The sequence below is a fragment of the Lithobates pipiens genome, unplaced genomic scaffold, assembly GCF_037356315.1.
Source record: "Lithobates pipiens isolate NorthernLeopardFrog02 unplaced genomic scaffold, aLitPip1_a1.2 Scaffold_18, whole genome shotgun sequence".
NCBI classification, from domain to species: domain Eukaryota; kingdom Metazoa; phylum Chordata; class Amphibia; order Anura; family Ranidae; genus Lithobates; species Lithobates pipiens.
The window spans coordinates 443411885-443434809 of record NW_027507758.1 but is presented as its reverse complement, the minus strand read 5'-3'; positions in this window follow the sequence as shown (position 1 = coordinate 443434809).

The window sequence follows — 22925 nt, the reverse complement described above, 5'->3', positions numbered from 1 at the left end:
TCTCAGATGCTACCTTGGAAGATGACTTGAGAAAACGGATTTAGGTACATGGTAACTTCTTTTCTGGAAATCTTCCAGCACAGCAGAGCTACCCAACTAATTGTTTTTTATTGTAATAAATTATATGCTGTGTATAGAAGTACAGTTAAAACCTGTTCCTTTGGTACTGTTGCATCACTGAGGCACAAGGGTAAGCTTTTTTTTGTGGTTTTGTTTTTTAAACTGTGAATGATGAGGTTCCTGTTTTAGGTGAGAAGAGCCTTCTTTCAAGTGTTGTCATTGAAGATTCCAGAAAAGGAGTTGCAAGGTACCTAGCTGTTTTTCCTATGTTAATTTTCCCCTAGCCTGTCACCAGCAACTGTTGGGTTCTTCCTTTCTGTCTTTAACCACTTGGCCGCCCACGGTACAGTTACACCATTACTTTGACCCTAAATAACACATGACAGCAACTAGCTGCCCTAACCCTCGGTATCCTTTTGTTCTGTGAGCGATTGTCTACAAATTAAAAGTGGTCTCAGCTGTGCGTTTGCCACAAGACCATTTTTAGAGGTGGCGGTTGAGATGCATTGAATTGTAATAGGCATAAAAGTGATCAACATTTTTTTTTTTAAGGGAGAGTGTAAAAATAAAAAGTAAAATAAGGAAAAAAATGTAAAGCGCTCCCATCCCTCTGTGCTTGCACGCAGAAGCATATATAAGTCACATCCACATATGTAAACTGTGGTCAAACCACACATGAGGTATTGCTGTGATCTTTGGAGAGCAATAATTCTAGCACTAGACCTCCTCTAACTCTAAACAGGTAACCTGTAAACGTTTTTTAAAGCGTTGCCTATGGAGATTTTTAAGCTTGACATGTTGGGTATCTATTTACCTCGGGGTAACATCTTTCACATTATTCAAAAACATTGAACTAACTTTTACTGTTTATCTTTTTTATTTTTTTTAAGACTTTTTGAATATTTTTCACCAAAAATTGAGTTGAAAAGACTGCTGTGCAAATATGGTGTGACATAAAATATTGCATTTTATTCCCTAGGGCAGTGATGGCGAACCTTGGCACCCCAGATGTTTTGGAACCCATGGTGCTCATCTACACTGTAGAGTGCATGAGCATCGTGGGACATGTAGTTCTAAAACATCTGGGGTGCCAAGGTTTGCCTTCACTCCTCTAGGGTCTCTACTAATAAAAAAAATATATACATACACACACGGTTTGGTGATCTAAGTAATTTTCTAGCAGTAAAAATACAAATTTAAACAAACAAAAAAGGCATGGTCTTAAAGCAGAATTCCAGGCAAAATGAGAACTCGGTCGCAAACAACTGAACACCCCACCCCGGGTTTTTGATATTTTTATATTTGGCACCTTTACTTCAGGACTTCACTTGGGCTTGAAGAATGTGTTAACCATCAGCTTGGAAAATAACCCATTCAGTTTAAAATGTGTGTATGTGTGTGTATATATTTTTATCTTCTTTTTTTTTTTTTTGATGAGCACATACTTTCTGTTCTCTGCTGCATTAGGAGCTCAGAGAGCAAAGGAAGGAGAAACTACACTAGTCTTCCCAGCAGTAAATGGCTGGGGGTGGGGGTGGTGTTAGCACAAGTCTAATCATTGGAGACGAGCAAGCTGAATTCTGAGCACAGCCAGAAAACTGACCACGCTGTTCTTTCGTACCTAGTGTGGTTGGTTTTTGATAGGAAAGTAGAAGCACCAGTATTTCAAGAGGAAGTAAACCCTGATGAGTTTACTTCCTCTTTCATTCCCTGCAAAGGCAAAGCATAATGGACTACTATGCATCGCATAGTAGCCCATTATGTGTCACTTACCTGACACAGGATCCAGCGAAGTCACCTCTGTCCCCTGTAGTCTGCCGCATCCATCTTCTCGGTGGGTCTCGCAGCTCCGCCGCTGTCATTCGGCGAAGCCGTGATGACGTCACTCCCGCGCATGCGCATGGGAGCCGAGACACGCGGCATTGCGTGGCATCTTTGTTATCAAGGATGCCACGCTCAGGGCGCCTGCGCGCCGCTGTCTACGGCACATGCGCCGTAGAAAGCGGTGCCCATCTTCGGGCAAATATCTCCTAAACCGTATAGGTTTGGGAGATATTTCTTGGACCTACAGGTAAGCCTTAATCTAGGCTTACCTGTAGTTCAAAGTGGTTTGTAAGGGTTTACAACCACCTTCAATTTCCAGATGAATGGCTCTGTCCATGCACAATACAGAGGATTGACCCCCTTAAGCATGCTATTCTGCATATACAGACTGATTTTACTGTTGTGGGTTTAGTAACACTTTAACCACTTGCCCACTGGGCACTTAAACCCCCCTTCCTAACCTATGAATGATGCAGCTAGTAGAGTAGAGTAGGCGGAGAGGAAAGATCCTCTGCTTACTGTCACTAGAGGTGGCAGGTCAGGGGTGGAACATGTTCCCAAAGGGGAATTTGTCCTTTAACACCATCACGCCAACCATACGCAAATTTGCATTCATGGCTTAAAGGGGTTATACCAGGATGATGATCACCCCGGTACCAGTTTTTAGAGCGGGTGGTTGGTTCCTCCTTGGTGATAACAAATGATGCAGCTAAAAGCTGCTCGGCTGTTATCCTAAAGGAGTGGGAGGGGACGTACCCCCCTTCTGCCACTCTTGCTGGGCCTCCCGTCCCATTAGGAGACCCGAGCCACCAGCTGGATTCGTCTCTGTAACTGCAATGGCACCGATTTTTAAAAAATGGCAGTATTCATAATTGCCGATTTTGGCGATCTGATTACTTTTAAAGCGGTAGTAAACCCGCTATTTTTTTTTTCTTTTACCACCTGCAAAGCAAAAGGCATAATGAGCTAGTATGCACCGCATACTAGCTCATTATGAAATACTTGCCTTAGAATGAGGCCCTGACATCTGGCCCGATCCACGCCGAGGGAGCTGACATGCTCCCTCTGCGTTTCTTCCGGGTATCGTGGCTCCGGCGCTGTGAGTGGCCAGAGCCGCGATATCGTCACTCCCGCGCATGCGCGTGGGAGATTTCATCCCGGCCGGGCAGGCCGCTGCCGGACTTTCAGCCGAGAATCCCCTTGTGCGCATGCGCCGCTGCAGTCAGCGGCGCATACCGAGGGGAATATCTCCTAAACCGTACAGGTTTAGCAGATTTTTTTTTTACCTACAGGTAAGCCTTATTATAGGCTTTCCTGTAGGTAAAAGTGGAAAAAAATGTGGGTTTTTTGGGTCTTTTAGATCCCTGATTCCTCCTCAAAGCTTTCCTGTCGCCACCTATTACTGTCAAAAGGGATGATTACATTCCTTGTGACAGCAATAAAAGTGATCAGATTTTTTTCTCAAATCGCCTTTCAGGACAACCCCGGAGAGAGTGTAGCTCCACCTTCTTATCAGGAAACACATGCCCACTTTAAAAACACCGCCTCTTCCTCCATGGCTTCAGTTATTGTGTTTCCTCCATGGAGGAAGCATGTGCCTGAACCAGGGGAAAGCTACACTCTCTGCAGGGGAGTAAAGGCTTACCTTAAGGTATCAGTTCACTGGCTTGGTGTTAAGCAACTGGTAGTTGAGAGCTTTTAGTGAGTTAAGCCTGCATGTCGTTTCAGGAAAAGTCACTAGGAAAAGCTAAACCAGGCCAGAGAAAATGTCCTCCTTGCAAGAACCCCCTCAGAGATTCGTGGCAGAAGGCAATCTGCAGAGTTTGTATCAGGGAAGTTGGTGGAAGAGGAAGCATCCCAGCAGTATAAGGATTTGTTTTCTTCGGTTAAAGAGCTAACAAACTCCTTGAGTTTAGTCAGGTCCATCCTGATACAAAACCCTCCCACACAGACCGAGCCTCAGAACTTGCCACCCAGCCCCAGGGCGTCGTCCAGACAGGTGGAGACGGAGGATTCTGGAGACAAAGGGGGTAGTACTCTCATCTCCATCAGGGATTCTGAGGAAGAAGATAGCAGGGGCTCTAAGTACAAGCTATCACTAGAGGAGGTAGATGACATCCTTAAAGCAATCTACACAACTATAGAAATTGAAGAAGAAAAGGTACAGCTGTCAGTTCATGACAAATTGTACCAGGGGTTGGACGAAACAAAATGGAGAGTTTTTCCAGTCCACAGGGTCCTCTCAGATACGGTGAGAAAGGAGTAGAAGGACCCAGAAAATGCCCCTTTCTTCTCCAAGGCTCTCAAGAGAAGGTTTCCCTTTGAGGATAAAGACTCAGAGGTGTGGAACAAAAAACCCAGAGTCGATGCAGCTTTCTCGCAAGTATCTAGACGAACGGATCTAGCCTTTGAGGATATGGGGATCCTAAAGGACCCAATGGACAAGAAAGCTGACTCCATCCTCAAGAAGGCTTGGGATGCAGCATCAGTCTGAAGCCAGCTATGGCGGCTACGGTAGTGGCCAGGAACCTGGAGTGCTGGGTAGAGAAACTGAAGAGACATATTGAAGCGGGGACGCCCCGCAAGGATCTTTTAGAGTCCTTCCCACTAATTCTGAATGCTGTCAAATATATGGCAGATGCATCAGCAGAATCGGTCAAACTGGCCGCCAGGTCCTCGGCTCTTGTAAATTCAGCCAGGAGAGCAGTTTGGCTGAAGACATGGTCTGGTGACACTGCCTCTAAGGTCAAACTGTGTGGTCTGCCCTTCTCAGGTGACTTGCTCTTTGGCCCTGATTTAGAGTCAGTGCTGGATAGGACGGCTGATAAAAAGAAGGCTTTTCCTAGCCAAGAAGCAGGTTACCAAAAAATAATTTTCAGGCTCTTCAGCAGTCCCATTAAAAAGACCAGGATCGCAAGAGCAGATGGGGTTCGCAGAAGGGCAGAGGCAGGGGTGGAGTCCTCTTTAGATCTCCCCCAGAGCAAACCTCCAAGAGCAAGTGACAATCTCTCCCCAGTGGGGGGGGAGACTGTCAGCTTTTCGCAAATAATGGGACAGGCTGCCTCCAAATCTGTTCGTGAAGAGCGTTGTCGATCAGGGGTACAGGTTGGAATTTTCAGAACCACCCCGAGCAGGTTTTATGTGACAACGTTGCCAAGGGATCAGGAGAAGGCCTCTGCAATGAAGCTTTTATTACAGGAGCTGATACAGCAAGAGGTTCTAATTCAAGTCCCAGTAAACCAGCAGGGCAGGGGTTTTTACTCCCATATCTTTCTGGTGAAGAAACCCTCAGGGAAGTACCATTTAATCCTGAATCTGAAAGTTCTGAATGGGTTTATTCGGTACAAACATTTCAGGATGGATACAATTTTTTTCCATCACGAAGCTGTTGACCCCAGACTGTTTCATGGCATCCCTGGATCTAAGGGATGCCTACCTTCATATACCCATTCATCGGGCATCGCAGCAGTTCCTGCCCCTGGAATTGAATTTGGGGAGTTCAGTGTGGCACCTCCAATTCAGGGCTCTGCCATTCAGACTCTCGTCCTCTCCCAGGGTCTTTACAAAGATTATGGCAGAGGCTCTGGAGCCCCTGAAGTTAAAGGGGATTTCAGTCGTCCCTTATCTGGAAGACCTTTTGTTTTTTTGTGGACTCCAGGGGGCAGGTCCTAGTCAATCTCCAGATGGCCCAGTCTCACCTCGAGGGCCTGGGGTGGCTTCTAAATCCTAGAGAAGTCAAACCTGATAACCTCACAGGAAATGAAATTTCTGGGGTATACGATAAACTCGATTCTCCAGAAAGTTTTCCTGCCGCTGGAAAAGCAGGAAAATTGCAGCTAGCTGTACAGCGGATACAGAGCAACCAGGCAGTCTTGGTCAGGACGGCTATGGCAGTTCTGGGCCTGCTTACGGCAGCAATCCCGGCTGTTCAATGGGCCAGGTTCCATTCCAGACCCCTTCAGAGGGAGGTTCTGTCAAGCTGGTCCTATCAGGATCCTTTGGAGAAGCATTTAAGGATCTCGTCAAGGACGAAGAGGGCTCTTTGGTGGTGGAGAGACCAAGCAAACCTCTCAAGGGGTCTGGTGTGGAGTTTTCCCTTGGACAAGCGACTAACAGACGCAAGTGTCTGGGGCTGGGGGGCCCATCTGGATGGTCTAACATCTCAGGGGGTCTGGTCCAAGCAGGAAGCCCAAAGATCATCCAACTGGAGGGAGTTGAAGGCGATCTTTCTGGGTTTTGTGGCCTTTCAGCAGAATTTGAGAGGTCACCATATCCAGGTGTTGTCAGACAACACAACAGCGGTTACCTACATAATGAAACAAGGGGGAACCAGGAGCAGGAGCCTGATGGAGTTGGCCAATCTGTTGTTAGCCTGGGCAGAGCAGAACACGGCCTCGCTATCGGCGGTGCATCTGAAGGGCTCTCGGAAATTGTTTGTGGATCTCCTAAGCAGACGGAATTTGTTAGAGGCAGAATGGAGCCTGAATCAGGAGGTGTTCCTGATGATTTCCGAGGCCTGTGGGGTTCCACAGGTAGACCTTTTTGCCAGCCAGCAGAACTCAAAGGTGGACAGATTATTTTCTCTTCACCGAGGAGATGCAGCAATAGGGCTGGATGCGTTTGCTCACCCCTGGCACTATCAGCTGTGCTACGCCTTTCCCCCCCTTTCCTCTAATTCCACTAGTGCTGAGGAAATTCAGGGAAGAACGGACGGACTTAATACTAGTCACTCTTTTTTGGCCAAAAAGACCTTGGTTCGCGGGACTTCGAAGCCTAGCCTCGAAGCTTCCGTGGAGGTTACCACCCAGAAAAGATTTTTTATCCCAGGGGACAGTAAATCATCCAGAGGTGGAACCTCTACAGCTAACCGCCTGGTTTCTGAGGAGGACCTCTTAAAAGCCAGAGGGCTCTCAGATCAAGTAGTAAAGACCCTGCTATCTAGCAGGAAAGCAGTTACCCAGGCAATTTACATGAAGGTCTGGCAGAAGTTCAACTCCTGGTGTAGTTCTAGAGAGCTCAAGGTCAAGAGCATGGTGTCCGTCTTGGAGTTTCTCCATGAAGGAATGGAGAAGGGACTAGCAGCCAGCACCCTGAAGACTCAGGTGGCAGCCTTATCAGTTTTCTTTGAAAAGACTTTAAAGAGACTTTCTAGATTTTTTTAGGGCTCTCGCTCGAAGTAGACCGGTAGCCCTCAAAGACTTTCCCAGTTGGGATTTGTCAACAGTTTTGCAGGGTCTCTCGGGAGCACCGTTTGAACCCTTACAAGAAGCCTCTTTACAGAAAGTAGTTTTGAAAACAATCTTTTTAGTGGCCATCACCTCGGCCAGGAGGGTCAGCGAGCTCCAAGCCTTAGCTATTACGGAACCCTTCCTTAGAGTTTATCTGGGCAGAGTAGTGCTGAGGACGGATCCAGCATTCCTACCATAAGTATCCTCAGCTTTTCATCGATCGCAGGAAATAGTATTACCTACATTCTCTGCAACCCCATCTAATGCAGGAGAGGAAGTTTTCCACACATTGGATGTGAGAAGATGCTTACTGCAGTTTCTGGAGATGACTAAAGGCTTTAGAAGATCAAACGCCCTTTTTGTGATATTTTTAGGAGTACGCTGGGTAGATGGCTTAAGCTGGCTATAACAGAAGCTTATAAAGCAAAAGGAGAAATACCTCCCTCAGGTATTGCCGCGCACTCTACTAGATCCATGGCAGTTTCCTGGGCTGAAAGGGCCGGTGCAACGCCTGAACAAATATGCAAGGCTGCCACTTGGTCCAGTTATTTGACATTTCTCCGGCACTACCGGTTAGATCTACTGTCTGCGGCAGATCAGGCCTTCGGCAGGAAGGGTACTGCAGGCAGTAGTCCCGCCCTAGGGTAAGTTTCTTGGTTATCCTCTCCGGGGTAATCCTGAAAGGCGATTTGAGAAAAACTGAGTTAGACTTACTGGTGACGGTATTTCTAAGAGCCTTTCAGGACAACCGTTACTTCCCTCCCTAGGTTATGCTTAGTAAATGTATTAAGTTCTACCATGGTGTTGTGCTTTCTGTGCTTTGTTTTCCAGTGTCGGAAGACCACAATAACTTAAGCCATGGAGGAAGAAGAGGTGTTTTTAAAGTGGGCATGTGTTTTCTGATAAGAAGGTGGAGCTACACTCTCTCCGGGGTTGTCCTGAAAGTCTCTTACAAGTACTGTCACCGGTAAGTCTAACTCAGTGTTTTTTTTTTTTAAAGGCACAATGTTAAAAAAAAATGTTTTTAAAGTGCTCCCATCCTTGCGCAGCAAAGAACACACAGCTCCTCTTAGCCTTTGCGTTGTTTGCCTTATCACTAGGAGATACTAAGCATTAGTTGTAACACAACACTCAGAACTCTTAGTTCTGCCCAGGGGGCGGTCCCTTGGGCTACAACCCTCCAGTCTGCCAGACAGACCTCCGTTTTATTTTGCCTAGTGAAGAAGGACCTAGGAACCCAGCTGGCCCATCGGTCCGTGTTTTTTTTTTTTTGTGCAGAAGCTTGGCTTTTTGCGCAAGATGAATGATCCTGTGATCTGCTATCAACAGTGGGCTGGGTGACAGGTTGGATACCCTTATCCTTGTAGTCTCACCAGTTCGGCCATCGAGCATGTGCAGGCCGCAGCTACGCGCTCGGCAAGCCACGATGAAACCTCAGCTCCAGAGATGGTCGGTGAGCTTTTATGCTCCGAGGCCCATATATGATCGGGCTACTGATGTCTGAATCACAGTGGGCCCAGGCCAGCAGCCACCCTGTACTGATCAGTGAGTGGTTCTACAATGGAATGTCTCCCAGCTCTTCAGGACTGGTAAGTACAGCTCTCCCTGCCTCGGTGGGTCTGAGCAGCTGGGCATTCCCTGGGAGGTCGATTCGGGGGTCCCTCACCTCCCTCTCTTCTCTTCCTGTCCCTATTCCCCCCCCTCCCTGGGGGGATGCTGCATGTGGCTGCTGAGTGGTGTATGTGTGCATATACAGGGGCTCTCACCTGGGATGGGGGGCTGGCTGGCTAGCGGTGTCCTGGGTCCTGTGTTTTATGCCCCTGGAAGGTGCTTGTGAGGGTCTGCTGCGACGCTGTGTTCTCTGCCATTGTTTTTCTTTCTGTACCTCATGGAGCTGCTGGCAGCCATTTTAGGTGTGGGCAAGGGCAGCATGCCTTCCTGGGCTTCAGCGGCCATTTTCCTAGTGATCTCCTATTCAGGACATTGGCCATTTTCTGGAAGCCTGAATATGTTTTCAATGTTCTCTAGCAGCAGCATGGCTCATGTGCTCTCACAGCCATTTTCCCTGTGTTTTCTGTCTTTGTACTGGACGCTGGGCGGCCATTTTATTGAAGCCTGAGCACATTCTAGAGTGGTTTGGTGCTAATTCCGGAGGCTGCCACCAACGCAGCTTTTGTTTCCTCTGCACTTGGGAGCACTCAGGGACGACAGGCACTACTTGTGGGACAGCGCAGAACTCCTCAGGGTGGTGAGTCCGGCGGGAAAGAGCCCCTCAGCCAGCGGCAGCAAGGAGGGTGGGACTGTCACTGTCCTAAGTCCCCTTTGGGTGGCAGACAGGGTAGGGTTAGCATGGCTTCAGAAACTGGTGTTTCTTCCCCCGAAATCCAGGCAATTGCAACCGGGTCACCTGCAGACTGCGCAGTGCCCATGGACACCCTGATGGCGGTCCTCAATTCGTACGTTGCCAAGATGGAAGCGGTGCATGGGAAGAAAGGTGCACTAAAGCGGCCCCGTTCTCTGAGGAGAGCTCTGACGCAGACTCGGGTCCTGCTGAGGCTGGTGACCCCTGCTCTGTCTTGTCAGACGACGCTGACCAGGACCGTTCGCACAGTGAGGATGAGTCCCCGTCCGGGTTCAGGCGCAACAAAGCACTTGTTGGAGCACTTATCACAGCTGTGCTTGATACCCTGAAGATTCAGAAGCCAGCGGATCCCTCTGCTAATGTACCGGTCCCTTTTGGGTCCCACAAGCCAGCACGTTCACCTAAGGTGTTCCCATATCTGACTTATTTTAACAAGTTCATTTACAAGGAATGGGGTCGCCCGCAACGGACCTTATCAGTCCCCAAATACATGGGGGCACGTTACCCTTTTAAGGAGAGCCTTCTCAAAAAGTGGTCGGCTCCTCCGGTCGTGGACCCCCCCCCAGTATCCAGGTTAAATAAAGTAACCACAATCCCGGTTGAGGGGACTCCTGCATTCAAGGATCCCATGGACAGGAAGGCTGAGGCAGTGGCTCGTTTTCTGTTTATGGTTGTGGGGTCAGCCATGCGACCAGTACTGGCATCCGCACTTGTGTCGCAGACACTGACTGAGTGGGCAAAACGTCCCTGGAACCGCAAGCCTACAGAGCCTGTGAACAAAAGCGCTACCGCATGAAGGTTTGTCCCCACCCATGTCTCGGGTGGGGGATCGCCTTTGGGAGTTTGCAGCCTGGTGGTCTTCTCGACTATCCGACCAATGGGTCTGCAGTCTGATTTCCTCCAGCTACAAGATAATTTTCTCTTGGCCGCTAAACAGATTCTTCCCCTCCAGCATACCCGTATCCCCGGCTCACCGGGAGGCCCTCTTGGGGGCAGTAAGGGACCTGCTGAGTGGCGGGGTGTTTTTACCAGTTCCGGAATCTGAACAGGTCGTCACTCACATACTTCGGTGGGCAGAGCGACACGTACCGGCCCTGTCGGCCATTTACATCCCAGGAGTGGAGAACTGGCAGGCGGACTATCTGAGTCGACGGATGCTGGATCCAGGAGACCCAAAACCATTTCCAGGTGGATCAGACAGATTGTAGTACAAGCCTACGCCTTGAAGGGGCAAGTTACCCCCTTTCCGGTCACAGCCCACTCCACAAGGGCAATCTGAACGTCTTGGGCCTTCCGACACCAAGCGTCTGTCCCTCAGGTGTGTAAAGTGGCGACCTGGTCGTCTGTCAACACGTTTTACAAGTTCTACAAGGTAGACATCAGTGCATCGGCTGATGCCTGTTTTGGCCGCAAAGTTTTGCAGGCGGCCGTATAGTTGCAATTGAACATGCAATATGTATATCCCTTTTTCCTGGTTTTTCGATTAAAAACACAGTACCGTTTAGTCAATGCGCTGTTGCATTACATTCCGCAGGTTTTGGTGTGGCTATGGGTAGTCACTCCTGTTTGAGGGTACCCTGGTTTTTGTGGTGGTTTTTCACTAGTTTCCACTTATCATGGTGGATGAAGTTTTTTCATGCTGTTTTTCCCACCCCTCGTTTTGGCACTGCTTGGGGACATCCCAATGGCTAAGAGAGGAGCTGTGTCTGTCGGTGAATATAAGAGAAATTGGATTTTTTGTACTCGCCGTAAAATCCTTTTCTCTGTAATTCACCGACCGACTCTGCACCCGCCCCTCCTTTTTATCTTTACGTTATACTGCTTGTTGACGTACTGAGGTCTGTCTGGCAGACTGGAGGGTTGTAGCCCAAGGGACCGCCCCCCTGGGCAGAACTCAGAGTTCTGAGTGTTGTGTTACAACTAATGCCTAGTATCTCCTAGTGATAGGGCAAACAACCCAATGGCTAAGAGAGGAGCTGTGTCGGTTGGTGAATTGCAGAGAAAAGGATTTTACGGTGCGTACAAAAAATCCTATTTTCTCCGAAGTTCATTGACGGACTCAGCTAATTTAATTCTTGACCTTAGGGTTATCATGCCACCTTCAGGAGAGGACTAGGCAGAACATGTAACACATGTAAAAACAGCAAGCCTACATAGCACCGCCCAGGGGGTGGTCCCTCTGGCTATAACCCCTCGCCCTGCTTCCTGTTGCTCAGTTTTCAGGCATACTTCCTGCTGCTCAAATCCAGGCGTACATTGGAAACCAAAACAGGGAACAGACAAAAAACGGGAAGAAAACAATAAAGGAAATAAAGATATTAATAATTAGACTGTGATCCTATATCATTGGCAAATATGAATGTTGAAGTCAAGCAGTGCAGTAAATGATGAGAATATCTAATATATACACAGAGCCTATGTCTAATGTATCCAGATTATGGGACTACACCTCTCGTGCAGGATAGAGCAACCCGTCGGCGTCCCTGGGCCAGGGTAGTTTAAATGAAAAACACTCAGGGGTCTGTTGTAAATATAAGGGAGGTCTTGTGGTTTCACTCCAGAGTTAACTGTTTAGCCTCCACCTATGCTGCCCATATTTTGTCATTTTTTTTGGAACAGTTCCTGCCTAGGTAGGTTAGTTTGTAGAGCGGCATGGTCTTATTCACCAGGGATTTCCAGAGTTGACTAGTAGGCAGTTGAGGTTGGTTCCAGTGGAGTATGATTGCTTTTCTAGCATAGGACACATAGAATACAAAAAGTTTTTTCCTCTGGGGGGGCTTCAAGGTTGTCGCGTATGACAAGTTGAAGGGGAATAGGGCTATACAGAACTTTCAGTTTCCATACTAGATTGATATCATCCAGTATCGCCTTCCAGTACTGCACCAGTGCAGGACAGGACCAGACATCATGGAAAAAGTCAGCCTCATCTGAGCCACACCTGGGGCACAGAGCCGTGCGATTGGGGTAGATTCTCGCCAAGAGGACCAGAGAGTAGTAGGCTCGGTGTAAGATTTAAGCTGGGAGAACTGATCTCGTGCCTAGATCATCAGGGGAAGGAACTGTTGAATATCCTCCTCCCAGTCATCGTCTGCTAAGTCGGGAATGTCTTGTTGCCAGCGTTCAAAAAGTTGAGAGACCTTAGATGTATCTAAAGTTGTTAGTATATTGTACAGGGTAGAGAGTGTTTTCTGATCATCAGAAGATCGGGGCATTGACTCCAGGTCAGATGTTTCTAGGAGTACTGGGGAGGGGAATTGGGAACGGAAAGCATGGCGTAGTTGTAGATATCTAAAAAACATATGGTTTGGGAGGCCTCAACTTTGTTTAAGAGCGTCAAAGGTGGTCAACTGTCCCCGAGTTACTATGTCCGTCAATGTCTTAATCTCATGGCTGGCCCACAGGATTGGGTCTTGGATGTAATGGAAGTGAGGTAGTCAGGGGTTGCCCCACAGGGGGGTTTGGGGTGCCCACGTATTAGGTTTCCCAGTTTTGAGGCGCACAATATCCCACACTTTCAGGGTAGTACGCTTAGATGGGGTCACTTGCGGGTTAGATCTGGGGCCCCGATACAGTTAATTCCTTAACTCAGAGTAGGAGCCAAGCAGCGCCGCCTCCAAAGTAGAAGCAGGGTTGGCCGGTGTCTCCAAAAGCCACCATTTGACCGTAAGGCCCCCCAGTGTTACAAGCAGCTGTAGAGTAGCTGCAGCTATTCTAAGGGACAGACCTGTTCCAAATAAATGAGGTAATGATGCTATCCAGTTTCTTAAACAGATGAGGTATGGGTACAGGTGTCTGTCTGAAAATGTAAGTGAACTTGGGCAGGATTGACATCTTCACCAAATTAACCTGTGCCACCAAAGTTAGAGGCAGGGATTTCCAGGTGGCACATCACTGAGTCAACTGGGAAACCACCGGGTTCAAATTGAGGGTAATAAATTGTTTAAGGTCTCCTGTGGATTTCAACCCCTAGATATCTGAATTGGGAGACTCTCCAAAGTTATACCCCAGGCATCTGTGGAGCCAAGCTAGAGTGGAGTGGGAAAAGAATAGATTTTCCCCAGTTGACCCCTATTCCAGAGAAATGTCCAAATTCATCAATGACCGATTAGGGAGCCCCCTTCGTCCCTGAGGTACAGAAGGGTGTCATTGGAGTACAATGGAACGTTCTCCTGAAGGGGGATAGTGATACCATGAACTGCGGGTGTGGATCGCAGTAAAATGGGCATAGGCTCATTCGCCAGGGCAAAAAGCCCTGGTGAGCGTGGGCACCCCTGCCTAGTGCCTCTATACAGAGGGAAGGACAGGGAGAGCACAGTGCCTGTGCGTACCTTAGCCGTCAGAGACTTGTACACAGCCTTGACCCAGGAGAGGAAGACGGACCCAAACCCAAATCTGCACAGGACCTCCCATAGGTATTTCCATTCTACAGAATCAAACGTTTTTTCAGCGTCCAGGGAGGCCACTACCGCATCCCGGCCCTCTCCTTCTCCAGAGGCCAGGAACTTGTACTACCGCCTTAGGTTGATATCTGTTCCCTTACCCGGCATGAATCCCGACTGGTCCTCATGCACCAGATCTAGTATTTCCTCATTCAAACGCTTGGCAAGAATCTTGGTTAGGACTTTAGTGTCAGTATTAAGCAGGGAGATAGGTCTATAGGATGAGCACAATTGAGGGTCCTTCCCAGGTTTAGGTATCACAACTATAATGGCCTGGGCCACGGAAGGGGGAAGGGTTCCTTCTTTCAAAGTTTTTATGAGCATTGTGTGCATTCTAGGTGCTAGTTCCATATATTGTTTGTAGAATTCTGGGGGGAACCCATCCACCCCAGGGGTCTTACCTGTTTGCAAGGAGCTCAATGTCTGCTGGACCTTCTCCAACTTGATCGGGCCAACCAGTCTGTCCCTTGCAGCAGGGGTAAGAGTAGGGAGCTGCACTCAATCAAGAAATTCAAATAGCTCCATGCTGGAGTGTTGAGTTCTAAAGGGATACAGACGAGAGTCAAAAAAGGCAAAGCAGGCAGGCTTCTGCCCAGAGGATCCACCACTTTTTGCTCCATCCACCTCCCGGATGCGGGCTATGGTGGAAACCGGGAATTGTTCCCTGGCGCACCAGGCCAATAGTCTACCAGTTTTCTTCCCCTGCTCAAAGATTCTTTGTGTTTGGGCCAACTGGGATTTTTTTTTGCTTTGGATGTTCTAAGTAACAAAACCTCCCTGTATGCTGCATTCCTATCCTGACCTGTAATGGGGTTAGCAGTGAGGGTGTAGCAGGATTCCAAGTCCTGGGCCTTATTTTCAGCTTCCTCTAAGGCAATCGTAGCATTCCTACGCTCTCTGGCTAGGGAGATTTAGCATCCCTTGATGGAAGCCTTAAATGCTTCCCAATAATTTCCAGATGAAGTGGAGTCCACATTGATTGACCAATATTCCTTAATTGCTTTAGCTATTTCAATCTCTATGGTGGGATTTGCTATCCAAAATCTGGAGAGGCGCCAGATTCTGTCTGTTGGGTGTTTTGGTTTGTAGGCAGCAGAGGAGTGGGGAGTGGTTTGATATACCCCGTGGAAGTACCAAAATCTTTCTCATCCTGGGCAGTATACTAATGCTAGCATAGAGCAGGTCAATAGGAGACAAAGTGTTATTGGTGAGGGAGTGACAGGTGTACGAGTGGTCTATGGGATGTTTCGATCACCAGACATCCGTTAACCCAAAGAGTTGTGCCCATTGGGATAAGGCAGTGTTAGTAGTAGGGTCATGGGCTAATCGCTCTAGGGAGGGGTTCAGGGAGAGGTTAAATTCTCCAGCTAGGAGAATATTGTCTGTAGGGTACTGGGAAATTATCAAGGTTAGATTGTGCAGAAGGGATAGGGTTGCAGGTGGGGGTAGGTATATCCCAACTATCACCATTGTAACAGTGTCTATAATCACATTAACCAGAACGTACTATCCCTCCGGTTCTGACTTAACATCTAGTAATTTAAAGCTGGTAGATTTATGAATTAAAATGCTAACTCCACATGCATAATTGGAGTGGGTAGTGTGGCAGTGGTGGCCCACCCAGGGTCTTTTCAATCCCATTATTATTCTCCATCAGATGTGTCTCCTGGAGAATGCAGACATGAGGAACATATTTCTTAAGGTAGTCAAAAATCAGCGAGCGTTTAATCTTATCACTAAGGCCTCTGACGTTCCAGGAGAGAACCTTCAATGGAGCCATATCTGAGGGGGTCAGGATAAGCAGCGCATATTATCTGATACCCCCAGACCTAGAGAGAGCAGCACATCCGTCAGGCCCAGTGGCCCGTAGGGGCATTCAGTTATAAAGAGGTTGATTTGCAAAACATAGGCAAGTAATATATAACCAATGCATTTACTGCCTTTCTTCTGTCTGTGCAATAGGGAAACAAAAATAAAGAGAAAAAAAGGGGGAGGACACAAAAGAAAAATTAACACCCAACCCATCACACGCCACACCCCGATAACCTAGGCGATGTGGGGGGGGGGGGGGAGGGACCAGAGGTAGAGATAGTCAGTGCGGAACATATTCCAGAGGGTAGTATTGGGGGCATTAGTGGTAGGTTGACCAAAGCACATAAACCCAAGGTAAGTATAGGAGCAAGTCCTAGTTACAATCTCGAAACACCCAATAAGAGGATAATATGTGACCAGTCTAAACTATGTGGCATGTTCACCAATGCCAGGAACCTAGCAGACAAGATATGTGAACTAGAGATACTATTGTACAAGGAGGATTTGGATTTTGTGGGAATTTCAGAGACCTGGTTGAACAGCTCTCATGATTGGCTGGCAAACATTCAAGGGGTATACCCTTTATCGCAAGGATAGAGAGGGTAAAAAGGGGGAGGGGTATGCCTATATATCAAGAATAATGTACAAGTGAATGTAAGAGATGATATCAGTAAGGGAGCTAGGGAGGAGGTGGAATCCTTATGGGTAGAGCTCTAAAGGGATGAAGCTAAGGGGAAAATAATACTGGGAGTATGCTATAGATCCCCTAACCTGAGGGAGGAAGGGGAGACAGATCTCCTATCACAATTTGGATTAGCAGCAAGGATGGGAAGGTTTATCATAATGGGAGATTTTAATTATCCAGACATAGACTGGGCGGAGGAAACCGCACATTCATCTAAGGTTGTCTAATTGTCTTGCAGGACAATTTTATGGGTCAGATGGTAGACACACCAACTAGAAATAAAGCATTACTGGATCTACTGATTACCAACAATACAGACCTAGTCACAGATGGGGAAATACAGGCAATTTAGGGAACAGCGATCACAGGTCAATTGGCTTCCATATAAATCACACAAATAGGAAACATAAGGGGAATACAAAGACACTGAATTTCAAAAGCGTCAACTTCCTTAACCCTTTCATGACTAAGCCTATTTTTGGAATTTGTTGTTTACAAGTTAAAATCCATATTTTTTGCTAGAAAATTACTTGGAACCCCCAAACATTATATATAATTTTTTAGCAGAGACTCTAGAGAATAAAACGGCGATTGTTGCAATATTTTATGTCACACGGTATTTGAGCAGTGGTGTTTTAAACGCAACTTTTTGGGAAAAGGGACACTTTCATGAATAAAAAAAAAACACAGTAAAATTAGCCCAATTTTTTTGCGTAATGTGAAAGATAATGTTACGCCGAGTAAATAGATACCAAACATGTCACACTTTCTAATTGCGCGCACTTGTAGATTGACAACAAAGTACGGTACCTAAAAATCTCAATAGGCGACGCTTTAAATTTTTTTTACGGTTACCAGGTTAGCGTTACAGAGGAGGTCTAGTGCTAGAATTATTGCTCTCGCTCTGACGATCGCGGCGATACCTCACATGTGTGATTTGAACATCGTTTACATACGCGGGCGCGACTTCCGTATGCGTTTTCTTTGCTTCGCGAGCTCGCGGGGACGGCGGGCACTTTAAAAAAAAATTTTTTATTTATTTTAAAATAACTAAATTGTTTAAAAAAAAAAAATTGATCACTTTTATTGCTGTCACAAGGAATGTAAACATCCCTTGTGACAGTAATAGGTGGTGACAGGTCCTCTTTATGGAGGGATCGGGGGTCTAAAAGACCCCCCACCCCTCCTTTACACTTCAATGTATTCAGATCGCCGAAAACGGCGATTCTGAATACCGGATATTTTTTTTAAACCGGCGCCATTGGCAGCCGAGTAAACAGGAAGTTACGTCATGACGTCGCTTCCGTGTTTACGATGAGGAGACTGGAACGAAGCCGATTACGGCTTCGTTCCAGTTTCTCCGCAGCAGCCGGAGGCGTCGGATCTCTGATCGGTGCTCCCGATCGAGCGGGAGCACCGGTAACAGCTGCGAGAGGCGGCGGGAGGGGGGGGACGTCCCCTCCCGCTCCTCCGGCATAACAGCCGAGCGGCTTTTAGCCGCATCGGTTGTTATACCTGGATAGCCAATCGCCTGCTGCAAAAAACGGTACCGGGATGATGCCTGCAGGTGCGGGCATCATCCCGGTATAACCCCCGGAAGCCGAGTACGCATATCTGCGTACGCTCGGCGGGAAAGGGTTAAACTATGAACCTTACTAGAAGGCATAAATTGGGATAAAATCTTAGGAACAAAGAACGCGGAGGAGCGATGGGTTTGCTTTAAGAGCATATTAAATAAGGGCATTAGCCAATGCATCTCCTTGGGTAATAAATTTAAAAAAGCGCACAAAAGTCCTGGATGGCTTAATTCCAATGTAAAAATGCATATGAAAGCAAAGGAGAAGGCCTTCAAAAAAATCCTAGGTTGAGGGATCATCATTGGCATTCAGAATTTATAAAGAATGCAACAAGAAATATAAGGCTGCAATAAGAACGGCTGAGATAGAACATGAAAGATACATAGCGGAGGAGAGCAAAAAAAAATCAGTAACCAAAACTGCAGTGTTTACCCTCATGACACATCACAGGAAGCCCCTCCATGGTTAACAGAGGACAGAATTAAAATTAGACTTGGGAAACTTAACATTAATAAATCACTGGGACCAGATGGCTTGCACCCAGGGTACTTAGGGAACTCGGTCAAGTAATTGCCAGACCATCGTTCCTAATATTTACTGACAGTCTAGTGACTGGAATGGTACCAGCTGATTGGAGAAAAGCCAATGTAGCACCAATATTTAAAAAGGGCCCAAAATATATTCCTGGGACTTACAGACCAGTTAGCCTAACACCAATAGTATGTAAACTCTTGGAGGGGATGATAAGGGACTATATACAAGATTTTAGTAATAAGAACGGTATCATTATCAGTAATCAGCATGGATTCATGAAGAATCGTTCTTGCCAAACCAATCTACTAACCACCTATGAGGTGGTGAGTTGCCAGCTAGATAAAGGAAGGCCCGTAGACACGGTATATCTGGATTTTGCAAAAGCATTTGACACAGTTCCCCATAAACGTTTACTGTACAAAATAAGGTCCGTTGGCATGGACCATAGGATGAGTACATGGATTGAAAACTGTCTACAAGGACAAATTCAGAGGGTGGTGATAAGTGGGGAGTACTCAGAATGGTCAGGGTTGGGTAGTGGGGTCCCCTAGGGTTCTGTGCTGGGACCAATCTTATTTAATTTGTTCATAAACGACCTGGAGGATGGGGTAAACCGTTCAATCTCTGTATTTGCGGACGATAATATGCTAAGCAGAGCAATAACTTCTCCGCACGATGTGGAAACCTTGCAAAAACCTCTGAACAAATTAATGGGGTGGGCAACTACATGGCAAATGAGGTTCAATGTAGAAAATTTTAAAATAATGCATTTGGGTGGCAAAAATAGTAATGCAATCTATACACTGGGGGCATCTAGGATGGAAAAGGACCTAGTAGATGATTGGCACTGCATGCCTAGCTGCTGCTAACAAAGCAAACAGAATATTGGCATGCATTAAAAAGGGGATCAACTCCAGAGATAAAATAATTCTCCCGCTCTACAAGACTCTGGTCTGGCCACACCTGGAGTATGCTGTCCAGTTCTGGGCACCAATCCTCAGGAAGGATGTACTGGAAATGGAGCGAGTACAAACAAAGCTAATAAAGGGTCTGGAGGATATTAGTTATGAGGAAAGGTTGCGAGCACTGAACTTATTCTCTCTGGAGAAGAGACGCTTGAGAGGGGATATGATTTCAATATACAAATACCCTGCTGGTGACCCCACAATAGGGATAAAACTTTTTCGCAAAAGGTAGTTTAACAAGACCTGTGGCCGGTCTTTAAAATTAGAAGAAAAGAGGTTTAACCTTAAACTACATAGAGGGTTCTTTACTTTAAGAGCAGCAAGGATGTGGAATTCCCTTGCACAGGCAGTGGTCTCAGCGGGGGGCATTGATAGTTTCAAGAAACTATTAGATAAGCACCTGAATGACCGCAACATACAGGGATATACAATGTAATACTGACATATAATCACACACATAGGTTGGACTTGTGTATTTTTTCAACCTCACCTACTATGTAACTATGTAACCAAAGAACTAGGGAGCGTTTGAGTACACAAAACTAACCCAACTTTACCCATGGGTAATTAAACCTTAGGACAGTCTGCTATGGGGGCAGTGTGTAGCAGGTAGCACACCAAGGACACTATATCAACTGTGGGAAGCTGATGCTCTGCCATTAACCTTTCCTGAAGGCAAGATACAGAAAAGGGGATCATTTGTAAATTAGTAAATTCATGTACGCTTGTACATCTAAGCACTTAGCCTGAGCTAAGGGTACATTCTTAGTTGTAAGCAGTGAACCAAGCAATATAGAGAACCATTAGAAGGGAAACCCATAGCATTGCAGTTTAACAAAGAACTAGGTTTTAGATCAGTATACCAGGTCCTCCAAACCTGAGTAACATAAACAGGCAGAGGATGCCCTCCACTCATAGCCTCTCCCCCACCCTTCAAATGTAACAAAACTGGCAACTGTTACTTCCGGTCTGATAAAACCAAGTTCCAGGGGAGGAGATGAGGAATCCTGGAGTTGGGGCTATCGAAAAATATGGGTGGCGATTAGAGTGGTAGTCAGGACTCCTACCCCTGGCAAAAAAAGGGGGGGAGGGGAGGTCCTAGCCCAAGGAGCCTGCAGATCCCAGCTGAGCTCTCAGAGGGTGAAGTTCCATGGTGGGATGATCGGGGGGGGAGGGAGTCCTCTGAAGTCTGTGATACCAAACAGTGAGTGTGGTCTGGCAACCCATACTGGCTTGCATCAAGGCCGTGAACTGGTCTGTTCCCATGGAGGCCTGGTCTGTCTGGGACACCATGCTGGGGTTGCCTACCATGTGTAGGCCTCTTACTAACGGAGGGGTTTTGGGGTCCGGATTCTGTTTCCTACCAGCTCCGGAGTTCCTCCTCCGCATGCTCAATGTTCACTAGTTCAGAAAAGCAAGTCAGGGTGATTATAGATCCCGTATAAACTGATAATTATGCCTGTCAGGTGCGGAGCCTCAGTTCCCCACGTCCTCTCAGGTCACCATCTTTACCGCACCCCCCCCCCCCCAACCTGGTCACCTTTTGGTCTTCTGACCCACATCAGTAGCAGCAACTGGAGTTTGTGAGTAACTGAGGACTTATTTCACACTGTGGGCCTTGTTGCATCACCGACACGCATGCACAACATGTCTGAACACTGACACAGGGAATAGTCCCACTATAAGGGTTGACTCCAGCCTATATTCTTAATGATTTTGTAGGCATCTACTTAGTATCCGCTATAGGAACTGACATCTGCTATATGGAATCAGTGACCCTTTAGTTTAATCTGCATCAAAGTTTCCTACTCTGCCACGTGAGGTCCCCTAACATGCCACTAGGGACATGCCGCCACTGGCAGATTAACCACTTCAGCCCCAGAAGAATTTACCCCCTTCCTGACCAGAGCACTTTTTGCGATTCGGCACTGCGGTGCTTTAACTGACAATTGCGCGGTCATGCGACCTGGCTCCCAAACAAAATTGACGTCCTTTTTTCCCAAAAATAGAGATTTCTTTTGGTGGTATTTGATCACCCCTGCGGTTTTTATTTTTTGCGCTATAAACAAAAAAAGAGTGACAATTTTGAAAAAAATTTTTTTACATTTTGCTATAATAAATATCCCCCAAAAATATATAAAAAAATAATAATTTTCTCAGATAAGGCCGATACTTATTCTTCTACATATTTTTGTTAAAAAAAAAAATCGCAATAAGTAATAATAGTAATGAAAAAGGTGTAGGTAGGAGTGGTGCTATACCTCAAGTAATGCAGAAACAAAGGAATACAAAATCAAACTAAAAAACTAAGTTTTAACCACTAATGTTAAGATAAAGAGAACTGTTGGACCTCCTAATGTATTTATTTGGGAAATGATCTCAAAATCTTATAAGGCCAACTGTGTTAGAATCTGTTCAGTGCCTTAACCACCAAAAATTGATTTGTCCTTATTGGATAATGAAATGTTAAAAATATTTAAAAAATATGAAAAAAGTGTTACATAAAATAAGTCGATAAAATTAATAAATAATTGAAGTGTAAAAATAAAAAAATTGAAGTGAAAAAAACCCTCAAGTGTTAGACCCTCTGTGTGGTGTCGGGCCCAATAATCAATGTTGGAAGTTCAATGAAGTCTTAATACAAAAACTATATATATATATATATATATATATATATGTGTGTGTTTCCACATTTGCATACGTGAAAGAAAACTGTGACAGGTACTCATATGGACTGTGACAGGTACTTGGGTATTCAGATGAACTGTGACACCTACTCAGGTACTCGAGTGCTCAGATGGACTGTGACAGGTACTCGGGTAGTCAGATGGACTGTGACAGGTACTCGGGTACTCAGATGGTTGTGACAGGTTCTCGGGTACTCAGATGGACTGTAACAGGTACTCAGATAAACTGTGACAGGTACTCGGGTACTCGGATGGACTGTGACAGGAACTCAGGTACTTGGGTACTCAGATGGACTGTGACAGATATTCAGATGAACTGTGAGTGACAGGTACTTTGATGGCTTGTGACAGCTACTATGATGGGTGGTGACAGGTCCTCTATATTGGGGGGGGGGGGGGGCGTAATCAGTGTGTGTTGGTGTGTACTGTAAGCGGTAACGAGATGTTACCGCAATCTCCTCCTCACACACGATCGGTGTGTCAGGAGGAGAACCCAGTAATATCTCGTTCCCGAGGTTTGTTGACATTTAGTTATCGGCTGTAAAAGGATCACAGCTGATCACGTGGGTCAACAGCCGGCCAATGGCTGTTTACCAGCGCAGTGGCGAGCATGTGTAGTGCGCTCGCGATAGTGCCCATGCGCCATGCACAGCGGGGTGAAACTATCTGTGATCAGCCGTAATGAAGCCACGTGTTAAACAACCATGCCCAATGGCTGTTCACCCCCCTTTGTGGCGAGCGGTGTCTCTGTG